At 41.5% G+C, this 9,401-nt stretch overlaps 1 protein-coding gene across 1 annotated transcript in view; it reads right to left on the bottom strand.

The window, feature by feature from the left end:
• NUP188 (nucleoporin 188) overlaps positions 1–3,190 on the bottom strand; it is a 38,521-nt gene extending 35,331 nt beyond the window's left edge. Inside the window, exons 1-2 of the mRNA XM_007471801.1 lie at positions 3,140–3,190; positions 1,875–1,948 (exon numbers count right to left, since the gene is read on the bottom strand). The gene's annotated coding sequence lies outside the window, so the exon portion shown is untranslated. The remainder of the gene's footprint in view (positions 1–1,874; positions 1,949–3,139) is intronic.
• Between the last annotated feature and the right edge of the window lie 6,211 nt (positions 3,191–9,401).

The following is a 9,401-nucleotide window of genomic DNA, read 5'->3' as shown; positions in this document are numbered from 1 at the left end:
GGGAAAGAGAAAAGAGTGACTTTACAGAAGAAACAGTTGGCAAATGCTACCTTACCCAAGTGAGCAAGGTTAACATCACCAGTGACTTCATGTGGATAACATGTATCCTCTGCCATGATGTGATAAGAATGGTACTTCACCTCAGTGTATTCTTTCCAAAAACCCACAACCTCAATCTAATAATGAAAAAAAAAAAAAAAAAAAATCAGACTTCCAAACTGACGGTATTCTACTACAAAATACTTGACCAGTCTTCCTCAAAACTATTCAAGGTCATGAAAACCAAGGAAAGACTGAGATACTGTCATAGCTAACAGCTAAGGAGACATGACAACTAAATGCAATATGATACCCTGGGCTGAATCCTGGAACAGAAAGAGGACATTAAAAAAATGTTTCAAAATCTGTGTTAAATTCAAATTAAGCCTGCAGTTTAAAAAAAAAAAGTCTGTCAGACTTTAAAATCCCATGCTACTACAAAGGGAACTTTTGTCTTTAAAAAAAGAAATTCATACCACAAATGCCCATTCTGTGAACTAAAGCATATTGTTGTTGGATTTTTTCTTTTTTTTTAAGAGAGACTCCACATTTCACAGAAAATCCACAACACAAAGGCTAGTATAAAGTTAAACAATAGGGTCTGAAAGAGGCAACACAGAATGATGATTAAGAACACAGACACTGGAGTAAGACTGCCAGGTTCGAATCCTGGTTCTACCACTTACTAGCTGTGTGACCTTGGGCAAGTTACTTAACCTCTTTGTGCCTCAGTTTCCCCATCTGTAAAATGGAAACAATAATAATAAAAATACCTACATGTGATAACATAGTGCTTATCTTCTTTTTTCCAGTCCATATATTCTGGATACATAGTAAAGTATTTACAGATAAAACAACATGATGTCTGGGAGTTACTTCAAAATAATTATGGGGGAAGGGTTAACCGATGATCAAAAAAAGGAAGTTCTTCACTAACCTAAGAGAATGAAGATGGAAGGCGAAGATGTAATAAAATCAACAGGTGTTCAGAAGTAGAAGGGAAATGAGGGCAGCTTGAGAACTATGATGCATAACAGAATGAGAGCTGGACTAGGCATTAAGATAAAAGAGTCTTCTTTTTTAACCACTTTCTATTTTATTATTGTTCTTTTCCACTGCCGAGCAAAAAAAATCTATATATTCAAACAAAGAACAAAAATAGGGCTTCCCTGGTGGCACAGTGGTTGAGAGTCCGCCTGCCGATGCAGGGAACATGGGTTCGTGCCCCGGTCCGGGAAGATCCCACATGCCGCGGAGCGGCTGGGCCCGTGAGCCATGGCCGCTGAGCCTGTGCGTCCGGAGCCTGTGCTCCGCAACAAGAGAGGCCGCAGCGGTGAGAGGCCTGCGTACCGCAAAAAAAAAAGAACAAAAATAGTACCTATCTCAAAGGGCTGTTGTGAGGATTAAATAACTTACCCTAAGTCTACTGCTTACAGCAGTAACTGGTACATAGCAAAAAATACGTGAGTGTCAGCTGCTATTTTGTGTCAGCATTGTTCACTGCTATATCCTAGCATTTGGTGCTGACGGTCTCTCACACAAACATGATGGACTGAAATAAGTATTAGGAATCTTAATTGAGTATTTAATAAATCCTCATCCCTGGATACTAGGGTTATACAATGGATTCAACAATACTGTATTTCCAGAAGGAATTTCCTTTTCTTCAACAGAGAGAAAAAAATGCGCCCTACTCTTTTTCCCTGGTTAGCCAAATTATACACCCTCTGATCTAACTAACCCAGTAATATCACAGAATCCTACATGACGGTGGTTTCATCTATGTCAGGTTCCTCAGTGGAATTACTCAAATGAGACCCACAGAATAGCCATACCTGGGAGGTTTATAGTAAGAAAGCCCTTCTAACAGCCGCTGCCAATGTTTATTCAGCTCTGCCTCAATCTGATTCTGGAAAAGGAGGAAATAATACAAATGCAATTTTAATCAGATTCCAGGATCACACTGAGGATAACATATTCCTTTGAGTCTTTTTAATATGCATTTTTCCCCACAGTTGAAATAATTTTGGATATAGAATTCTGTAGCCTGCTTTTCTTTGCTTAACATTCTAACACAATGATTTAACCTTATTATGAAAATCTTGATAAACATCCTTTCTAGTGGTTGCATAATATTTTATCAAGTGGCTAGATCATAATTTATTTACCATTCTTCTAATGTTAGATACATTTAAGCTGGCTATAATTCTTTATTTATATGAAAAACACTATGGTAAAGAGCTTTTGTGCCCAAAACAATTTCTTTCTTTTAAAATATATTCTCAGACATGGAATTATCAGATGAAGGCATATCAAAAAATGTTAAGGCTCGGGCTTCCCTGGTGGCACAGTGCTTGAGAGTCCGCCTGCCGATGCAGGGGACACAGGTTCGTGCCCCGGTCCGGGAAGATCCCACATGCTGCAGAGCAGCTAGGCCCGTGAGCCATGGCCGCCGAGCCTGCGCGTCCGGAGCCTGTGCTCCGCAACGGGGGAGGCCACAACAGTGAGAGGCCCGCGTACAGCAAAAAAAAAAAAAATGTTAAGGCTCTAAAAATGATGTTAATTACAATAACAACACTAGTAATAATTATATGTCATCTTAACACTTTAGCCTCACAGAGTCAGAACACTCAGGGATCCATGTGAAGAACTGTTCTTTATTGATTATATACTTGGAAATGTCCTAAAAACCTCAGCCTCTGTGACCTAAGCAGCTAGCTAAACAGAAAAGGAAGAAAAGGCAAGTCAATATGAGACAGAGAAAAGGCCTGAGAATCTTTGTTAGCCTATGGTAGTAAAATGGTGTTTGTACCCCTACTCTCAGCAGCCAGTCAAGTAGCATTGGTATCTTTTCAGAAAAGGAATCAATGAGGTACAAAGAAAAGTGGAGATTTAGAAAACTTCAACAGCTAGGCTATAAGACACACTGCATTTCAGCAAAGAGAAGTGGGGAATGCATAATGCCTATATTAGGAATAAAATAGGAATTAATTTTAGGAATAATAAAAGGTGTTTACTTCCTATTTCAAAGAGAAGGGCATTTTTGGTCATGTGAACTACACAAAGAACCACAGAATCCATTCAAGAACACACCACTTACCAGTTCTCTCAGAGCTGACCTTCCAAGCAAAATTGTCCACAGTTCTCTACTACTCCTAAAAAACGACAGAAAGCAGAGGTAATCTTGCTCTTTTGGAAAAAAAAAATGTATATTTTAGAATTAATGAAACACAGTAATTAATGAATTACAGTACATCTCCTATGCTAAGAAGATGTCTCAATTTAGTATTTCTATCTCCTCCCTTCTTATTAAAATGTAGTGACCAATAAGGAACAAAAATCCAGAAAAAGACTAATCTATTTCAGGACCCCCAACACCTTCAGAAAAATTTCTAAATACATGACATAATGCACTTTCTCAATCCAGTAAAGTCTAACAGTCATTATGAATGGCACTACGTTCATTCAATCATTAATGAATTCCCACTAGGTACCACATGCAGTGCTAAATACAGGAGATTAAAAAAACACACATGAGGAGCAGGGCCAGGTCTTGGTGTCAAAATGGCGGCCTCCAGGACAGCTCACACCGATGAGTATCCCCAGTACCTCCACCACCAGTGTCCTTGACCCCACAGTGAGCCCAAGCTGCCCCCCACACCGCACCTCCCCAGAAGGCCCTCCAAGACCATCAACTCATCATTCAACAACAGGCGTATTTCTGGAGAAATGTGGCATCTCTGGGGAATATGGATAGAGTGATGGAAAAAACAGTGGCTGTTCAAGGGCTTATCATATACATCTTATCAGAATCTACTTCAGATTTATATTTACTTAATTCCAGTAAGATTCCAAAAGTGAGTCCTTTAATGAATGTACATCACAGCAAGAGGAAGCAAAAAAAAAAAAGTAGGAACAGAGTGAACTGGTGAATCCAGGCTTTGTCTTCTCTCTAGCCATGGAGCCATGGAAGCAACTTCTACTTCCAACATTACAAAGAATTTTCATATATCCTTTGCTCAGATTCACCAATTATTATTTGTTTTATTATTTTCTTTCTCCCTCTTTGTGTGTGTGTGTATAACTGTATTATATATACAACACAAAAATGCTCATATTTGTGTACCTGTACACACACATATTTTTCCAAAACTATACAAAATTGTATTAGAGATATCATATTCCTTTATCCCTAGACACTTCAGTGTGTCTTTCCTAAAAGCAAGGGCAACTTCATACATAGTACAACAATTGAAATCAAGAAATTTAACATTGATACCAAAAAAATACCCCCCACACACGAGATATAGTCCCTGCCCTCAGGGAGCTCTTCAAATATACTCCCAACCATGTGCTAACCCCAGTTCCTTCCCTCATCCATGGAAACATGTTTTGTGGTTCTTTTTTTAATCTAGAATTAAATTTCAAAATGTAATCATTAAGAAATTCTCTCAATAAAGGATTATGGGGAATTCCCTGGTGGGGCAGTGGTTAAGAATCCGCCTGCCAATGCAGCGGACACGGGTCCGAGCCCTGGGCCAGGAAGATCCCACATGCCACAGAGCAACTAAGCCCGTGCACCATAACTACTGAGCCTGCACTCTAGAGCCCGTGAGCCACAAATACTGAGCCCACGTGCCACAACTACTGAAGCCTGCATGCCTAGAGCCCACACTCCGCAACAAAGAGAAGCCATCGTAATGAGAAGCCGACGCCCCGCAATGAAAAGTAGCCTGCGCTCGCTGCTACTAGAGAAAGCCCACGTGCAGCAACAAAGACCCAACACAGCCATAAATAAATAAATAAAAGTAACATTTTTTTTTTTTTTTGGCGGTACGCAGGCCTCTCACTGTTGTGGCCTCTCCCGTCGTGGAGCACAGGCTCCGGACGTGCAGGCTCAGCGGCCATGGCTCATGGCCCCAGCCGCTCCACAGTATGTGGGCTCTTCCCGGATCGGGGCACGAACCCTTGCCCGCTGCATCGGCAGGTGGACTCTCAACCACTGCGCCACCAGGGAAGCCCGAGTTTGGCTTTTTTATATTCCATATGTAAGTGATATCATATAGTACTTGTCTTTCTTTGTCTGAATTTTTAAATTTTCCTAACACCCTCAAGTTCCATCTGTGTTGTCTCAAATGGCAGGATTTCATGTTTCTCACAGCTTAATAATATTCCTTTGTGTACAGATACCAAATCCTCTTTATCTCTTAATCTGATGATGGACACTTAACTTTGTTTCCATATCTTGCCTATTGTGAATAATGCTGCAATGAATGTGGGAGTCCAGATATCTCTTTGAGATAGTGATTTTATTTCCTTTGGATATATACTCAGAAATGAGATTGCTGCATCATGTGTAGTTCTAATTTTAATATCTGAGGACCTCCATTCTATTTCCCACAGTGGCTGTTCAAATTTACGTTCTAACAACAGTGTTACAAGCGTTCCCTTGTAGGTCAAGGATTTTTTTTTAATAAATTTATTTATTTATTAAAAAAAAAAAGAACAAAAAAATGTTCTAAGAGTGTTTCTCAAAATGTAGTTGGTCCTCAGCCCAAACAGCAAAATCAGCTGGAAACAACATAGCAACATTGCAGAATCCTGGTCATCACCCAGAGCTACTCTTTCTCAGAGGTTGGGCATGAGAAATCTACATTTTAAAATGAGTACTCAAATGAATTCCTAAATTACCACTGCTCTAGGGCATCAGCTTGTCTCAGAGGAGCAGGTAAAAGACCTGGTCAGTATAGATCTTCTTTGCCTTTTTTTTTTTTTTTTTTTTTTTTTGGCTGCTTTGGGTCTTTGCTGCCGCACATAGGCTTTCTCTAGTTGTGGAAAGTGGGCTTTTCATTGCTGTGGCTTCTCTTGTTGCAGAGCACAGACTCTAGGTGCGTGGGCTTCAGTAGTTGCAGCACGCGGGCTCAGTAGTTGAGGCACACAGGCCCTAGAGCGCAGGCTCAGTAGCTGTGGTGCATGGGCTTAGTTGCTCTGCGGCATATGGGGTCTTCCCAGACCAGGGCTCGAACCCGTGTCCCCTGCACTGCGCCACCAGGGAAGTCCCGATCTTCTTTGCCTTTTATGCTTGATATAGTGGCTTTTTTTTTTTTTGGCGGGGAGGAATGGGGAGAAAAAGATTCTGCTACAAAACAAAACTGGAGATAGATCACTGCCCTAGAAAAATACAGTAATTTTTACACTTACTACTTAAAAGAAAAAAAAGTTAGCTATTTCTTTAGAAATTAAGACTCTCATTTGCAAAACTAAGTTATGTTATGGTCTTTTTGTTATAAGGTGTCAAAAACAATAATGTTTATTGAGAATGAGTTTGATAACAAGATTAGTCAACATTTATTGAGCAGTTATGTAAGGCACTGTGCTAAGTAAGTCTTTAATGCTTTGTCTTACTGAATATTTCAACTTACTTATGAAGCAAATACTCTTATTATCCCCATTATCTCATCAGGAAACTAAGGTTTCAGAGCGGTTAAGTAACTTCTGTTAGACCACAAAGCTAATTTATAATAGAGCCAGGGCTTGAACCCAGGTTTGCAGGACTCCAGAGTTCAATCATTATATTACACTGCCTCAAGCTGCAGCCAAGAATTTCATGCTGCAAGCAGGCAAAGACTGAGGCGAAGCCTTCTGTCCTACAGTGGCAGACCATTCCCTAACACAGCAGCTGGCACACAGGAGAGGCTCAAAATACACATGCTGATAAGCAAATACTAAAGAATAAGAATGATATAAGTCCCTTTTAGACCTGGAACAGAAAAACTAGAAATAGCAAATATTATACGCAGAAGTGCCAAGAGAAGGCAGAATAAAGGAGAAAACAGTGGTTTATCAGGAAGGGAATCCTTGTGGAAATGAATGTTACTGGATCCTCAATTCCTACACATTTATGGTCTAGGAATAATGGGGATCCAAATAAATCTAAGACCTTCACGATACTCATAAGCTTAGTGTTGGGAATGATAAAGCATGTTAAACATACCTTACACAATCAGCAAAAAAGTAGAAAGTACCAAAGGGCATGATCCTAATAATTAGAGACTACAAAGGAAAATAACCATATAGGACAGAAAAGAGTCAGAAAAGAGAGAGATCACTGGGTACTGATACAAGGATCAATGAAAGACTTCACCTCAAATTGAGATCTGGAGGTTTGAGCAGGTGATTTTTGAGACCCAACAGACATGGTTGGAATTGTGATGTCTAATTCAAGCCTCAGAGTAACATCTTCCATATACACTTTCAAGAAATGAAATAAGTGCTACAGTGTCTGTCATTTGTTTGCAGACACTGTAAATAAATAAAATAAATAAATTTGAGCTAAGTGTTTTGGGAAGAAACTAAGGCACAGAAATTCAATAACTTGCCTCAAAGGTGAGGTTAAAAAAAATTATTGACTTGCAGTCCAATGTTCTAGCAGACAACATGGAATTCCATTCCTAAAAGAGCTGAAGTTAATGAAACTGGAAATTATCTTCCTTAGAGAGATCCATGTGGTTGGAAACCTTTGGATGAAAGCAACCAGGAGATTAGAATTAACAGTCTCTACAACTGAGTCCTTTCGATAGAAAGCCTGAGACACAGTCAACCTACTCTGAGATAGTTCTTTTGAGAAACACAGTTATAATATTCCACACGGAAATAATGAAGGCTCATGGATGCTCTGACTCCACAGATGAGGCATACCTCTCTTGCATGAACTGAGGTTTAAGCTAAGCAGCAAGCTTTTCAAACTACGGGGTTTTTGTTTGTTTGTTTGTTTGTTTTGCGGTACGCACTGTTGCGGCCTCTCCCGTGGCGTGTGGGATCTTCCCGGACCGGGGCACGAACCCGTGTCCCCTGCATCGGCAGCCGGACTCTCAACCACTGCGCCACCAGAGAAGCCCTGTTTGTTTTTTAAGCACACATTAACTGAAGAACACAAGAGATACGCCAAAATGCCGAAATTCAAACTGACTTCCCGTCAAATCCTCAGTGATCCTCCCAAAACCCTGAGTGATTTAAGAGTATTATTGCATTTTTGACTAGTGCCAACTCATATTAACACACATGCTTCACAGCCACCTCAATACTGCTCTGAAAACGATTCTCATTTGGAGAAACAGACTCATATGGTAAGGTGGCCTGTCTGTGGTCATCTGCAAATCAGCAGGCACCAGGAATAGAATTTAAGTTTCTTCTTAGTTCAGACCTCTAGGCATTTCAAACAGAAGGCTGCTGTTCAGTATAATCCCAATCATTATAGCATATGCCTTCCAACACAAATAGAAAGGAAAGGGGAAAAAAAAGAAAAGAAAAAAAGATCGCTCCTAAAACAAGCTATGAGCAAAGCAGTGCCTAGAAATCCTAGTGTCATTTCTTCCACCTTCAGGTATGAGTTTGGTAGGTTCTCCAGGATGAAGAGAACATCTTTCAGGCAAACTAACAGCTTTCCTTCCGTTGTCCTCTTTCATTAAGAACGCGCCTTGCCCTGCAGGAGCTAAACGTTACCCAAGCTCCACAATGGCTGTAAGATAAGCCTAAGAAAAGGAGAGCACAGCGATCACAATGCTGCCCGACAGAAGAACTGACACGAAACAGCAGAGGAAGAAAAAGCAACAAAGGTCCTCACAAGGTTCGTAAGTAGTTCCATGGAAATTCCAAAGAAGAAAACCTCACTAGAGCGCAGAGATGAAGGAAATGGCAAACGGAATAAACATTTACTGAGAGCCTGTTACATGCTCTTCTGGGTGTTGAGGCTACAGCAGTGAACAAGACAAAAAAGTGGGGAACCACTGCTGGCACAGGGAGCAAGCAGTGACAGGGACGGTTAGGCGGGAGGGTGGAAAGGAAAAACACTTCAAGCTGCTAAGTGCGAGATGGAAGTGTGGCGATCCGGTTAAAGCTTCTGAGTCGGACACGCAGCCCGTTCGGAGCTGGGTTTGTGAGTCACCTGTAAATTACAGGGTGCCTCCCGCAGTTGTGCGAGTTCAAGAAGATAACACGGAGAAAAGAAAGCGCGTCGCCAGTGCCTGGCGCTAGTGCGCCTGTACACTAGCAAGAACTGCCTCTTTCTTTTTAATATTTTCTCTTCCCGTCCCCAAAACCCAGTACAGCGCCTGGGATGTCCGCTGACGGAATCAATGCATGAGAAAACGACTAGACGGATGAATGAAAGGCTGAGCGACGAAAGAGGGCTGAAACTGCCAGGAGGTGGCTCGGCGACGCCCGAAACAGACCTCCCAACGAGAGCACAGCGGGTAACCTGGGGAGCGCCGCCGGGCCGGGCACAGGCGGCTGCAGCGGGGCCCGGGTAGGGGCTCCCCCGGGCGACCGCAAAGCGCCGAGTCTCGCCTCGAGGGAGCGTCACG

Source organism: Lipotes vexillifer, unplaced genomic scaffold, assembly GCF_000442215.2.
Source record: "Lipotes vexillifer unplaced genomic scaffold, Lipotes_vexillifer_v1.1 scaffold98, whole genome shotgun sequence".
NCBI classification, from domain to species: Eukaryota; Metazoa; Chordata; class Mammalia; order Artiodactyla; family Lipotidae; genus Lipotes; species Lipotes vexillifer.
The sequence above is the reverse complement of the archived record's forward strand: the minus strand, read 5'-3'. Positions and strand labels throughout refer to the sequence as shown.